Genomic DNA, 15010 nt, shown 5'->3' with positions numbered 1-15010 from the left:
AAGAAAGAACATAAGGCTCAGGTCAGTGTAGGGTTGTTCAATCTCAAAGGCTTCTTACTAATACATTTATTTTCATTGTTAAAGAATCTTATTCTTTTCATTTGTGAGGCCCTATTACAGTATCTGAGAATGTGTTCTCACAAATCCCCAGCATGAAGCAATCATTATGAGCACAATTTCTCACCTCAGCCTTGAGACTGGATATTATTGTCCCTGAAATTTTAGGAACTGCAAGTGTAAAGAACATGTGTTTGGGGGTCATGATTTCATTATGCGAGATGAATATAATATATGTAATGTCACCCTGTTTGACTCTGTTAGACAAAATATTAACCAGCATAATCCCAGACCCCAATCATGTGCAGATTATTTTAATTTCTGAGATAAAATTCTACTCACTCTATCACTCTTGGTGTCTTCACCTCTCTTCTCTCTCTTTTCCTAGTTTTGAACACAGGCCTGAACTAGACGAGTCAGCACAACTTTGCATCTATGGTGTTCTAATTTTTTTCAGTTCTGCTGTGACACACATTTTTAAATAATGAGAAGCATTTTGCTCTGATTAAATGAAATACACAGAATTCGTAGTACTACTCAGTTGGTAAATTACTGGGTTAACAGACACAAAGTTTTGATATTTGTCCTCAGCACTGCATAAAACTTGCTGGTGCTGAATCTTTGCAATCTCAGTATCCAGATCCAGTGAAAAGTAGAGCAGAAATCCTGTATCATCTTATATAACTTATTATGTCACCCTGTGCTACAGGGTTTCCTGCCCAAAAAAGCAAATGAACATATGGCAAGTCAAATATTAATGTTTATAAACAAATTATCCTGCTCATGAAGGCAAGTGAATTTGCTTCTTTTGAAGGATAAAAACCTCCATGACAGTTGTCTAGACAGGTAAACTGCAGTGATAGGAAAGGAAATAAAATGTGCACCTGCTGAAACTCTGCAGACTGCCATTTTGTTCTTTTTTTCTTTTTTTGGAACTATCTTTTATGGGGGATGGTTCATCAATCTTCCTTGGCGACTGCCTTCCTCATGGCTGCCAGGACATTGCCAGCTCCTCCCGCTTTCTCGTGGCCCAGATGTGCGCGCCCACCCTCTTCTTGATGAACTAGAGTGAGCAGGTGTCTGTGGACACTGAGCGACTCCAGGGCGCGCTGCTCTTGGGGAGCGAAGCCCTGCACCTCCCGGATCGCATCCCTCACGAACTTGGTGCGCTTGGTGAGGCGCCCCGAGGCCGGCTGTGTCTTGGTTCCCTGATGTTCTTCTTAACCTTGTGGCTTTGTTGAGGCCATGGCCATGGGGTAGTGCAGGGCCATGGCTGCTGCTCTCCTACCACGGCCAGGACAGGAAGCCCAGGTTGTTATTTCAAGCTTATTCTCTAACCTACTTTCCTGGAAGTTGCTAGTTCCTTCTACTCGATTATCCAGGCTCCATCCGTTTACCTTTATCATATATTGTGCACTTCATGGTTTGTGGAGGACTAGGTTTATTTCATTATTTTCTATAAATAATATAGCATAGACAACAATAGAAAAATAAACAGGTTTTCTATTTATTAGTCTATTGCAAATAGACATTATACTTCTTTGTCTCTAATCTTGATACACATGTGTGTTTAATCCAGAGAACATTTTTATGAAGTGCAACAACATATTGCCTAAATAGGCTAATTGCTAAAACAACATCACAGTAACTGGTGGTCACCATATCACTTCTAAATCAATTTTGTTTCTGGGGCAATGAAGAGAAAACAATATTAAATTGTATTTCATTTAGGTTCATCTTAAACTTTGCACTAGATAAATATGACTGTCATTTAATTGGCTATACTTTACATTAATTTATATGTGTGGACATTATAGTTTGCAATTAATATTATGAAATTGAAATCATAAACTTTTTTGTTTTTGTATGCAAACTAATAAAGTTTCATATGATTCAAAGGAAAAAAGTTACATTATACGTATTCATTTAAATAAGTAAAAAGTCTGTTATATAAAACAAAAGTAGTGAACATTTACATTTTTATTACTAAAACTACTAAAAATCTCAAGAAACATTTAAAAAAATCTATTCATGTGTCTTTGTGCTGAACTAAAATAATTTTTATAGATTTATTTCCCCTCTTGATTTAAGCATCTTTGATAAAATTAGTTGAAATCAGTAAACTCATTTTTCCAGTTTTCACTTTTTGAATTCATAATTTCTAATAGTGTCTTGAGGGTAGTATAAGAGAATCACATTAATTGGAAAGTGTTTAACAGTTCTTTACTTTGATAGAGTAGAGTAAGGAAGGAGTTTAAGTTATTGTGGAAACCACTAAGCTAAGACATTCTCTCTCCTGGATGTTACCCTCACTATATACCTCCTATGAAGAATATTATGGACTTACAGTGAAAGAAAATATTTTGCCATCTCAGTAACAGAGCCTTGTAAATCTTGGTCTACTTTGATGAGACACTTACAACTTGAAAAGGAACTATGGAATTGATGTTTAAGCTTATAAACATTGAGGAATAAATGGACCTATAAACTAGATTTCAAACCTGCTGTATTGTGTATTGGGGGGCATCAGTAAACTTAAGATTTTATATAAAAAGCAAACATAGTTTTGTTATATGCAGAACATGTTTCACCAGGCTTGATTTAATAATCTTTTGTTCCTCTTTTTATTGATATTTTCTTTATTTACATTTCTACTGTTTTCCCCTTTCCATGTCTCCTCTATAAAAATTGGGTACAGAGCTAAACAAAATATTCTCAACTGAAGAATACTGAATGGCGGAGAAGCACCTAGAGAGATGTTCAACATCCTTAATCATCAGCGAAATGAAAATCTAAACAACCCTGGGATTCAACCTCACACCAGTCTGAATGGGTAAGATCTAAAACTCAGGTGACAGCAGATTCTGATAAGGATGTGGAGAAAGAGGAACACTCCTCCATTGTTGGTGGGATTGCAATCTGGTAAAACCACTCTAGAATTCAGTTTTGCAGTTCCTCAGAAAATTGAACATAGCACTACCTGAGGACCCAGATATACTACTCCTGGGCATATACCTAGAAGATGCTCCAACATGTAATAAGGACACATGCTCCACTAGGTTCATAGCAGCCGAATACATAATAGCCAGAAGCAACAAAGAACCCAGATGTCCCTCAACAAAGGAATGGAAACAGAAAACATTGTACAATTACACAATGGAGTACTACTCAGCTATTAAAAGCAATAGATTCATGAAATTGTTAGCAAATGGATGGAACTAGAAAATGTCTTCCTGAGAGAGGTAACGCAATCACAAGAGAACACACATGGTATGTACTCCCTGATCAGTGGATATTAGCCCAGAATCTTGGAATACCTAAGATACAATTCACAGACAGTGTGAAGCTCAAGAGGAAGGAACACCAAAGTGTGGATACTGTGATCCTCTTAGAAGGAGGATCAAAATGCCCATGGGGGGAGATTCAGAGACAAATTGTGGAGCAGAGACTAAGGGAAAAGCCATTCAGAGACTGCCATACCTGGAGCCCATCCCACATACAGTTACTAAACCCAGACACTATTGTGGATGCCAACAAATGCTTGCTGACAGGAGTCTGATACAGCTGTCCCCTGAGAGGCTCTGCTAGTGCCTGACAAATACAGAAGTGGATGCTAACCGCCAACCAATGGACTGAGCACAGGGACCCTAATGGAGGATCTAGAGAAAGAACCCAAGAAGCTATAAGTGTTTGCAGCCTCAGAGGAGGAACAATATGAACCAACCAGTAACCCCAGAACTCTCAGGGACCAAACCACCATCAATCGAATACACATGGCAGGACCCATGGCTCCAGTACCATATGTAGCAGAGGATGGCCTTGTTGGACACCAGTGAAAGGTGAGGCTCTTGGTCCTGTGAAGTCTGGATGCTCCAGTGTAGGGGAATGGCAGGACAGGGAAGCGGGTGTTGAGGGGTTAGGGAGCAAGAGGAGAGAAGATAGGATAGGGAGTTTTGGAGGGGAAAACTAGGAAAGAAGATAACAATTGTGATGTAAATAAAATAACTAAAAACAATTAAGGAAAAAAGGTAAAAAAAAAATCAACTGTATGAAAGAGACAAGAAGAGTTGTCAATACATAAACTGAACAATTCAGGAGGCTGTGTAAAAGAGAACTATGTAGAAAGTGAACCCAGAAGACTCAGTTACACACTCCCTCCCAATGGGAAATCCAGCAGAAAGCAGGGGACAAGGACCTGGGATCATTGAATAGGTATATAATCATGGGTATATAGGAGAAATCGTGTCATTTGCCACAAAGTGAGTGGAAAATAACTTAATGTGATTTTGTGCAATCATATAAAATTTTCTGATGAGTCATATAAAAATAAAAGGACAACTTTCTGAGTGTGCAGTTCCACTGAACTAAAGAGTGTAAAAGAGCCTGAGATTCCACTAACTTCATAATTCTTCCCTTTTATTTTTCAGTGCTGCACATTTCTAGTTACTATGTTTTTCCCCAAATTACTTTAACTTTCAGGGTATTTTGAGCTTCAATTGGAATTTTACATTTTCCCCCCTAGATCTGTGAAAAATATCAGTAGACTGCTGATGATCAGTGGAGATATAGACTGGAGATGCATATGGTGGTTATTGAAGAAACTAGCAATAAAGATGAAATCTGTTCCAGGTATACAACTTCTCAGTATAGATGATACTGAAAGGACTTTAAGTCAGCAATACACAAATACACTTACACATATGTGTTTAATTGATGTCATGTTTCAAGGAGTCAGGTAGAAGTTTGAGCATAGCGGACCATCATATGAAGAAAACTGAAATAAAATATGCACATGTTAAATAATCTTATTAGAATATCTCAGTTAACCTTGAGTGATATCTTGGCCTCACCTGAGAAGAGTGTAGCAACTATGGATCACCAAGATGAAAATGGTCTTTAGGCATGTCTGTGAGGGGTTGTTAATTGATAGGGGAGGACCCATGCAACTGTGGACATTGCCCACCATTCCCTGGAAGGAGGTCCTGGGCAACTAAGCATGAGCTTGGGAGTCAGCCAGCAAAAACAGTGCTCATTGCTGCAGAAGATTCTGTTCATCATGGCTGGGAGTAGAGTATGCTGGAGCACAGCATTTTAGCCTTGCAGAAAGGCAACAAAGAAGAACGGGTGCACTCCTCTGGTGGCCATCTCCTTTGCTACTGTTTATTCAACCTCAGCTTCCAGGTCAAAGGACACACACTTCCCACATTCAGAGTGGAACACCTGCCATTTGATAATCCCACCTGGAAAATATCTAACACAACCAGAAATATGCTTCTATGATTTCCTAGATGATTTCAGTCAACTTGAAAGTATATAAACCATCAAAACATTTAACAGTCTATTTATTACTATATACATTTCTTCCACTTTGTTTGCAAAGAGAGTACTCAGGGAATTTAATCATCCCAGGAAGAAATTCCCATTAGCTGCAATTCCTGGCCCAAAGGCAAAGTAATTCCACACTAATACTTGAACATATATGTTAATTGCTGCAATGCTTCAACGAAACAAGAAATAGAATGGGTCGAGCTGACAATTATCTGAAGAACATGAAATGTTCCAATATACATATAATAAAATGTGCCAATCTACTAACAGAATTTATTTAAAATATTTCAGTTACACTTTAATTATTGCTTGGTACACCTTAGAGTATCAAAAGTACAAAATTAGAATTTCTGGTACTCATACTTCAATATTCATTTTTTAAAAAATATTTTAAATTAAAATTATCAATTATAAACATTAGTGAGATACAATATCATGAGTAAATAAATTTACACACTATTTCCTAAATAATATAAATTTCCTAGCTTCTTGTTTATCTTATGACAGGTGGGAACCTAGGGATACCTAGGCTCTCAGACCAAGGGAGTCTAGGGAAGAAAGGATCTTTCTCTACTGGAACAACAAATATGGTAAGTCTCAATGCAGTTTCAAATGAAGGTAATTTACATGGAATTATGAGAGACAAATTTAAAATGTAAATGTTATTTTTGTGTTTATACTAATGATCCTCAAATGTTTTTACCCAAGTGGTCATATATCACTTTTTCTTTTTATTGCCACTGGGATTAGATAACACAGGTCAATGCCCTTATCAGTTAGTCTTTAGCCTGCATTGCACTCTGTGCTTAAATACTGACCCAAGAAAGTCACATACAATGCTGAGGTCCAAGGTGCTCAGATTACTCAAAGGTTTTATTACCTACTGAGGAATTTCAGGATTAGGTTCTGAACTTTTTTGTTTGTTTTTTGTTTATTTTTTATTAGATATTTCCTTTATTTATATTTCAAATGGTATTCCCTTTCCTTGTTTCTCCTCCAAAAACACCCTATCCCATTTCCCCTCCCCGTTTACCAACAATCACCCACACACTTTCCTGACCTGGAATTCCCCTACACTGGGGCATTGAGCCTTCATAGCAGCAATGGCCTCTCCTCTCCTTGATGTCTGAAATGGCCATCCTCTGCTACATAAGTAGCTGGAGCCATGGGTTCTCTTTGTTTGGTGTTTTAGTCTTTGGGAGCTCTGGGGATACTTGTTGGTACTTGTTCCTCATGTGGAGCTGAAAATCTCTTCAGCTCTTTGGGTCCTTTCTCCAACTGCTCCTTTGAGGAACCTATGCTCGGTCTATTGGTTGGTTGTAAGCCATCGTGTGTTGATCCACCTTTCAAGAAGGATCAATGTACCCACACTTTGGTATTACTTCTTCTTGAGCTTCATGTGGTCTGTGAGTTGTATATTGGGTATTGGGAGCTTTTGGGCTAATATCCACTTATCAGCAAGTGATTACTGTGTGTTTTCTTTTGTGATTGCTTTACCTCACTCAGGGTGGTATTTTCTAGTTCCAACCATTTGCCTAAGAATTTCATGAATTCTGGTATGCACTCACTAATAAGTGGATATTAACCTAGAAAACTGGAATACCCAAAACATAATCCACACATCAAATGAGGTACAAGAAGAAAGGAGGAGTGGCCCCTGGTTCTGGAAAGACTCAGTGAAACAGTATTCCGCAAAACCAGAACGGGGAAGTGGGAAGGGGTGAGCGGGAGGACAGGGGAAGAGAAGGGGGCTTACGGGACTTTTGGGGAGTGGGGGGGCTAGAAAAGGGAAATCATTTGATATGTAAATAAATTATATCGAATAAAAAAATTTAAAAAAAAAAGAATTTCATGAATTCATTGTTTTTAATAGCTGAGCAGTACTCCATTAAATGTACCACATTTTCCGTATCCATTCCTCTGAACTTCTTAGAGAGCAGAAACTGAGTTTTCCTTCCTCATGGTCATGAAAATGCATTACCCTCCTATGTGTAAAAAATCCACTCATAGCTATGCGAAGTTTTTTGTTTCTCATTTCAATAAATAGGCTATTTGTAAGACAGCTCCTAAAGTTGAACATTCCCTAAAAACTCTTGTGCATTACATTTTTAATGGGGAGAGACATCCCAATCCCAAGCCTACCACTTGATTACCATTATAAGGAAATCCCATGGTGGGATTATTTACCAAATTCATAAAACTCAATCACCACATGTGAGGTTCTATTCACTCTAATTTCTTTAGCAAAAGAGATCTGTGAATCCAATACAAACATGCAGCAATACAGATGCACAGACCTGTGTGTGTGTGTGTGTGTGTGTGTTTGTGTTTGTGTGTGTGTCTGTTTATGTGCATGCATGTGCACATGTGCTAGAGATCTGGAATGGCAGCAGGCCCGACCAATGATTTTGATCTTCCCTGTCTTTCTTTTTCTGTCTTAGAACATCCTCAGACACCATGATGTCACTCTACCTCCACAAGAGAAATTCCAAATCTTAAGTGCGCTAGAGCAGAGCAATGAAATCAACAACGATTCTTTGTTGGCTTCTTACATGAGCCTGAGGAAAAACGTCTTCTAAATGGCAGCCGAACTGGAAAAATGTGGACAAGGAGAAGCCGCCTTTGTGCTTTCTCACAAATTCCTCACATGAGAACCCGAGGTTTCTACTGTTTTCCTGGAACTCTTCCCTTGTTCAACCTGCTGTTCTATTTAGGGTTCTCTCCTTGTCTGACAGCTATGGAACTTGAGGCTGCCATCTATTTATCAGATTTCCGGCAGCTCACACACAGGCTTTTTCTTGCAATTCAAAGACATGAGGACCAAAGGTGGTGGTATCATGAATAAGGAATATTATTGGTAGTAGACTTAGTTCTTGAACCTGTGCACACATGATCCAGATCATAGTGGAAGAAAAAGGGGACCAGAAAACAGGGTGTATCTGACCTGGTAGGTATTTTGATTTCCAAATCTCCTCTCAAGAAGTCATTGGCTTGTCTCTGATGGGTAGCCAAGCTCAGTGAATTCCATGGGAGAGAAGTAGGGCTCCCTAGAGCTCCACAGTCACCAGAGGATTGTGGACTACTTGGGGTCAGTGTGGTTAAGCACAGTTAGGCTTTTTTCAAAATGGTCATCATATTGGGTAGGCAGAATAAAAAGTAGAAAGCAGAGCTGTCACCAGGAAATAACTATTACAGCCTCAATGACAAGTGTGCTTTACCTATAGTAAGGGGGTGGTAGAAAAGTCTCACCAACCATAAGAGGCCCTGAATGGTGAAACAGAATATAAGGAGATAGATACACATGACTCTGAGGAGCTCAGACACTGGGGAGGTGTTTTATGGATATGATTTCATTGACCTTCTGAAGACTGTGTGATGAGCAGATATAACACTTCCTGGCTACAAAGATAAAGCTCAGGTTTACAGATGAGCTCAGGTTCCACAGTTTGCATTATCCTTGTTTTATACCTCCTAGAACAAAGTTTCTTTTGGGTTTCCACTGGTGCTTTCCAGCAAAATAAAGGCATTCTCTTGAGATCATAGTAAATCTCCCATTATTTTTTTTTTCTTTTCCAAAAATAAATCACTCTTACTAAGGAGTCATATAAATTCCCAGACATCAGGTTTCCTAGTCTAAGTTTATCCTCTTCTTAAGCTGAGTTTCTGGCAGGGTTGTGAATCTGTTTTGAATCTTGGACAGACCTGAGGGTTGAAGCAGTTCACCAGCATCTTTCGGTGTAGCATCTGACTAGGTGCCAACAGCACAGCACTTCCAGTAACTAATCACCCTCGGTATCTAGTGTCATTACCTAATGACATCTGATGAGGTTGTGCACTCCTGGTAAGCAATATACAAACCTTCTATGTGGACAAAGATTCATATTGTGATTGGGAATGGAAGACTGTGAACACTGTCTTTATTTTCTAGTTTCAAATTTATGAGGACAACCAGTTTCCTCAAATTTCTGTGGGTCCATCTGGTTCCTCCTGAGTGCTGAGGTGAGAGTGGCACTAGACCACTTTAGCAATGCCCATTGACAGTTGAATGTTTGCTGAATGTGCCATTTTAATGGAAGACTGTGGATATTCTCTTTCCAGGCCAAGGTATGGAAATGGATGTGGGATGTCAGCGTGTGCCTTTTTAAATATGAGAAACATGTGAAACCAAGTATACAGAGGCCAGATTTCCTTAGGTCCTCATTTAGACATATAATTTTCTTTGCACAGCTTTCTCTCTGCTCTATTCTGTTAAGACTCTGTCAAAAAAAATCCCCTCAGAAAAAAAGTACTAAGAGATTTTAGAGAATTTTAGAAGATCAAATATCTTCAAGGTACGTTTTCATTCTCTATGTGGGGGACCAAAAATCTACAGAGTAGTACAAGGCTACTCACAGAAAAGCCACAGATGAAGATACTAGATTGAATGAAGGAAATATTCCTTCAGGATTTCAGTACAGAGGACAGGGTGGCAGGGAATGGGGTTCAAGTCATGCCTGAGATACTGATGTCCCTGCCAACTTATTTTCTTTGTCTTTTTGCTGACATTAGAACTGTTCTAATTATCCATTTTGGTTTGGTATTGCAGAGGAAAAAACAAGTTTTTAAGAGAGACGAGGAGCTGAAAAAGGAATTACAAAAGGAATACTTGGAAGAATATCTAAGCTACTTGGCAAAGAAAGTCAGTATGAGAAGCATGGAGACAGGAGAAGTCTGTGTCACCTACTCAGTCTGTTTCCAGGACTCTCTTGTGCTGTCTCAGTGGAGTGTGTTATTTAATAAAAGTGCTCCACATGCAATGTGCATGTGAAGCAAACACACAAATACACACACACACACACACACACACACACACACACAATGGAGTGGCATATTGAGAAGCAGCCCCAGCCACATCACCAGCTTCCAAAGAGGCTGCAGAAACATGTACCTCGGAAAGTCCAGGTGAGTCACCACAGGTTTCTGACTAGGACAAGCCTTGTGTAGAAGTGGTTCCAATTTCTTCTGGATCAATCACACATGAGTGCAACTGAAGCTCATAAGTAAGGTAAGGCAGAGATGCTGGACAGGTGTCTCAAGTCTGGAGAACTGGACCCCACAGAGAATACTGAATCTCCAGCCATGTGTTCAATATTTTGCTATCAGGGATCAATTTAGTTTCCTCTGGTAACAGAACCTCCTGTGTTGAGTGTTGCCTTTTTCCGTCCTGACAATCTGTCTTGTCAGCTTGTGCAGACATAGCAATATTTCTGGATGTGTCTGTGAGTTGATGGTAAGAAAGAAAAATTCTGAGCTTGCCTTGCAGTTCTGAGGCCACAAGGGTCTTTCTTTCCCTACAATACTGTACTATTGTGGATATCCCCTGATGGTGTGATCTTGAGAATAGACTGTCTTTCTGCTGTGTGCAGCCTCTTAATACCTGATGGGGTTTCTCATAGGCTCACAGCTCTAGTGTAAATGCTCCATATGATTGAGCATGCCCACAGCTGGCTTCTTAAAGGAGGACTCTATGAAATACTTGCAGTTTGACTCTATGTCTGGAAGTCACAGACTTGTAAGTAACTTGTGTGAGACTATGCCTAAGGAAAATCCCAGCAGGACACAGGAAAATACATGTCCAGATCTTAGAATCCAGAGGCCAAAAAATCTGGAGATATGAACTAAGAATAGAGAAGACATATCTCTGCCTGGGGAAACACAGCAGAAGTTTTCCTATTCTCTTACAATTTAGATCCCTGGAGACATATGGTCCATACCTCAGTTAGAAGACTTTGTCCAATGAATCCCTCCACACACATAGATATTTTATAGTCAGCCCAGATTCACAACCAAAAATATTGCTCTATCCGCTTAAGCTGACAGTAAAGTCCAAGGCCCCATCTCCCAGACACCAATACCCAGAACTCAGAGTAATACTTCCCACCCATGATGAGGAGCAGAATGAAGGAAAGAATCCCAATGACTTTGAATTTCTCTCCCAGGCTGCCAGACTGAGTACTGCTCAGAGATACCAGGCCCTCTCACCTCAGACTTTTCTAAATTTTTCATTACAATTCAGAAGAGACCTGCACCTGCTGGTCCTCCCTCAGGATTTATGTGAGAAATTCCTCCTCTCAGGAAGGCAGAACACTAAGAAAAGAATCAGGAAATGTGGTGTATTATGTGAAGCCTTGGAAAAGATATGAACACTTCTCCTGATCTGGGGCCATTTCTTTCTCCTTGATTTTACATGACTGCCAGGGAACATATTTAGAGTATATATCCACACACATCACCCTCCAGAGGGAACTATGTGTGACAAGGACTGGCCATCTTGAATTTGATGACTGTATTTGGTTGCTTTTCAGAGTCCATGGAAATGAACACTATAATTAGAAATTTTCATGGTAGTTTGGGGCTAGAGCCAGTAATTCTAGTCACTCACAAAATGAAGCTAAAGGCTTCCTACAAACTCAAATCAGCTCCACAGTCTGAGTGTCATATTACCTAAAGGATAAAGAAGGCAGCCCGAAAGCATAAGGCAGCCAGGGAGGCATAAAGCAGGAATAGACATGGTGCCTAGTTGCAAAGAGAAAAGGAAACTGCTTTTGTGTCCTTGACTTCGTACCTACTCTGGTAAGCTTTGGAGTATAAATTATCAAGACACCTCAGGACACCTGAGCAGACCTGCTGACTGCTACAGGAAAGAGCCTAGGACCAGGAGGTGTCAGGATGAATATCTCCAGTTCCACTCAACATATTTTCCTTTTTACTGTATCTCAACAAAGCACAATAGCACCCAAAACAACAAAGAGAGTAGGAACAATGAGATGTATGCACTGATGTGGCCTGCGTCATGTGTGTGTGAGAGGATGGGTCTAAGTGCTCCAAGAGTTGTGTTACCTACATCATCATTCCTCTCCAGAAAGGAGCCCAAGATTTTTGCTATGCCCAAAATGAGGAGTATCAGTTCCTCATATAAGAAGAACTGGGTCTTCTTACATTGGGTTGGATTCATGTAAGCAAATGGAACTCGGTAACTGAGGGTACCTCTTGTCTCTCTCTTAGAAACAGCCAGCCTAAATAGTGCTCTGCACAGAGTCAATCCATTCCAGATCTTCTTCACTGACCATATACAGTCAATAGTGAGCAGTTCGAGTTAAAGGAGCATTTCCTAGTACTTTTACAGCTCCTTGTATTTTATGTCTTACTCGGAGTAATTCTTCAGTGTTCCAACTTGATACGAATCTGCATGGAAAACGGTTGCTTGCAAGGATGTATTAAAACAGTCTGTACAGACCACATACCTAAAAGATGTAAAAATGAAACTTAAGTATGCCAAGAGTGTCCTTTCTAATGATTATGTTTTGTATTTATGAAGAAGTACTTCCTTTGTGCCCAACCAAAGAGATCCTACAAGCTAGGTTTTCAAGTATTTGCACATGCAGTGCATACATCTCTTGATTTTCAAGGGAACACACTATTTGCCTAGAGAGTCCTTTGGATGAGTATCTCATTTTCAAAGACTGCTGCTCACAAAACAATTGAAATTCTTGTAACTTGTTAAATATAAGCCACAACAAGGTGGTTTGCTCTTAGGTTTTGTAAGATCTTGGAATCAGACCTTGAGAAGTGCTGATGTGTGAGGCAGTCTCCTGTGACTTCGTGTTCTTCCATCCAATTGCATCTATTCTTACTGCAATGCCTACTTCAATAATATAATATGTCCAATTGAAATTTGGCCTTTTGTGTCTTGGGACTCAAAAGGGAGATTATAGAGAAAATGAGTAAGGCACATGAGGCAAAAAGCACAATATACTGCCGGAGAAAAATATAGGCCAGTGTGGGTTGCAGAGGAAGAACTGCCACACGTAAGGCAACTTATGATAACTTAGGAAGAGGAGTCCAAAACAGTATATGGGGGAGGGGGATAGCATTGGAGATTGATACACTGACCTCCTGTATCAGTGAGCATTTCTGTTGGCTGGCATTTATGGTTTGTATTGGAAAAGAATGCCTGATATGTGTTGATATCAGCCATCAGAACCATGCCATCCCTTGTCTTGGATGGACTGGAAAAGTAGTGGTGATTTTGAGTAGAGGGAAAACATTGTGGACTATTCTGAGCAAAATTATGGTGTGATCAAAGCCATAAGTTAAATGAAGGAGATGCAAAGCTGCTTGGTTAGGGAAAGTCAGGTGAGGTTTGGGAGCTGATACCATGGAATGATGATAAGGGGGGTGGATAGTCTTGTGTGTGTGTGGAGGAGTGATCAGGGGAATTCAGATATCCAGGTAATAGGGATAAAGTTTGAGGAATCTGAAAAAGGGCAGGATTCCAGTTAGGATCATGGTGAGGGCAGTGTTCATCTCATAAACATGAGTAGGATTTGTATAAGAGGACAGAACTTGAAAGTGAGATGTAGTTATAAAGTGTGCAATTGAAGGCACATGTGAGATATTACAACTACATCAACATTGGGAGAATGAAGTGAGAAGGCTAGAGAGGGACCTGAGGCACTTAAACATGCAGGCGGCTCATGAACTTGGTAAATATGGAGAACTGGCTGCAAGAGAAACAATTCCTAGCAGCTTAGGTGAATGTCTAATGAGGAAATCAGGGACCACAGTGGGGATGAAGGAACAACAAGGCTGAAAGGGCACTGGATATGAGGTTCACAGAAGCCATAGGATGGGGACACAGGAAGCAGGAATTCAGGATGGACCCTGCTGGAGTTCTGGGGATATTGACTTAGTGTATTTTAAAACATGGAAGGCAGATAATGCAATGTCCAGTAATGTCATAAAATCTAGTTATACTGTCACTCTCCTGGATCCCCCAGCATTCAGGAGGATAGAGTGCAAGTTGGTGAATTTGGTGCCACGTTGAGTGAATAGTAATATTGTGCCTCAAAACAAAAGTCACTTGATGAGAAATTGGCCATTGTGGATTCTGTTATAACTGTCATACTGAAGCTGGCATCTAGGCCCTAGAATCTAGGGGAATTTGAAGAGGAGGCTGCTCTTTGGGAATGGGTTAGCAGATTACTGTCATGTAGGAGCTGTGAAATAGTATGGACATGGTTTCTTCTTGTTTATTGTTTTTTTTTTAATTTTTTACTTTTTCATTGATTTCACTTTAGATTTCCAAAAGCTTGATGTTTTAAATGATAGCTTAGGTGTGAGTATACATACATAAACACAGTTGTTTAATGGCTCATGTGGGAAGCCTCTGTGTTCATACACAACTTAGAGAAAGAAACGAGAATGTGCTAGAAGCCTGCTCGAAATCTCACTTTCTCCCTCGAAGAATGAAACCCCTCTTGCTCTCACCATGTCTTCCTCCATTTTACATGTGCACCACTTCCATTCTAACAGTGATTCAATTGCAATGGGTAGAAATGTAACTTTTACAACTGGCTTGCATGGCTTAACATCTGCAAGATTTATCACCATTCATGCAAGCAATTGTTTGGTGGGTTTTTACATATGGAGACCCAGTGAAGGAAGAAGAAAAGTAATGGAAAAAGACATAGTATGATCATATGACAGTAATACTATACCACATCAGAAGGACAGAAGTAGCTCCTTCTCACATAGGGAGAAATCCCATGGGTCTCAGGGGCAGGATACAATAAAAACAGCTGCA

The 15010-nt window shown here is 39.8% G+C and overlaps 1 pseudogene; it reads right to left on the bottom strand.

Moving 5' to 3' along the window:
* Positions 1 to 1016: 1016 nt before the first annotated feature.
* On the bottom strand, positions 1017 to 1328 carry LOC127674832 (60S ribosomal protein L36-like; annotated as a pseudogene).
* Positions 1329 to 15010: the final 13682 nt, after the last annotated feature.

The sequence above is a fragment of the Apodemus sylvaticus genome, chromosome 1 (genome assembly GCF_947179515.1).
Source record: "Apodemus sylvaticus chromosome 1, mApoSyl1.1, whole genome shotgun sequence".
Lineage (NCBI taxonomy): Eukaryota > Metazoa > Chordata > Mammalia > Rodentia > Muridae > Apodemus > Apodemus sylvaticus.
The sequence above is the reverse complement of the archived record's forward strand: the minus strand, read 5'-3'. Positions and strand labels throughout refer to the sequence as shown.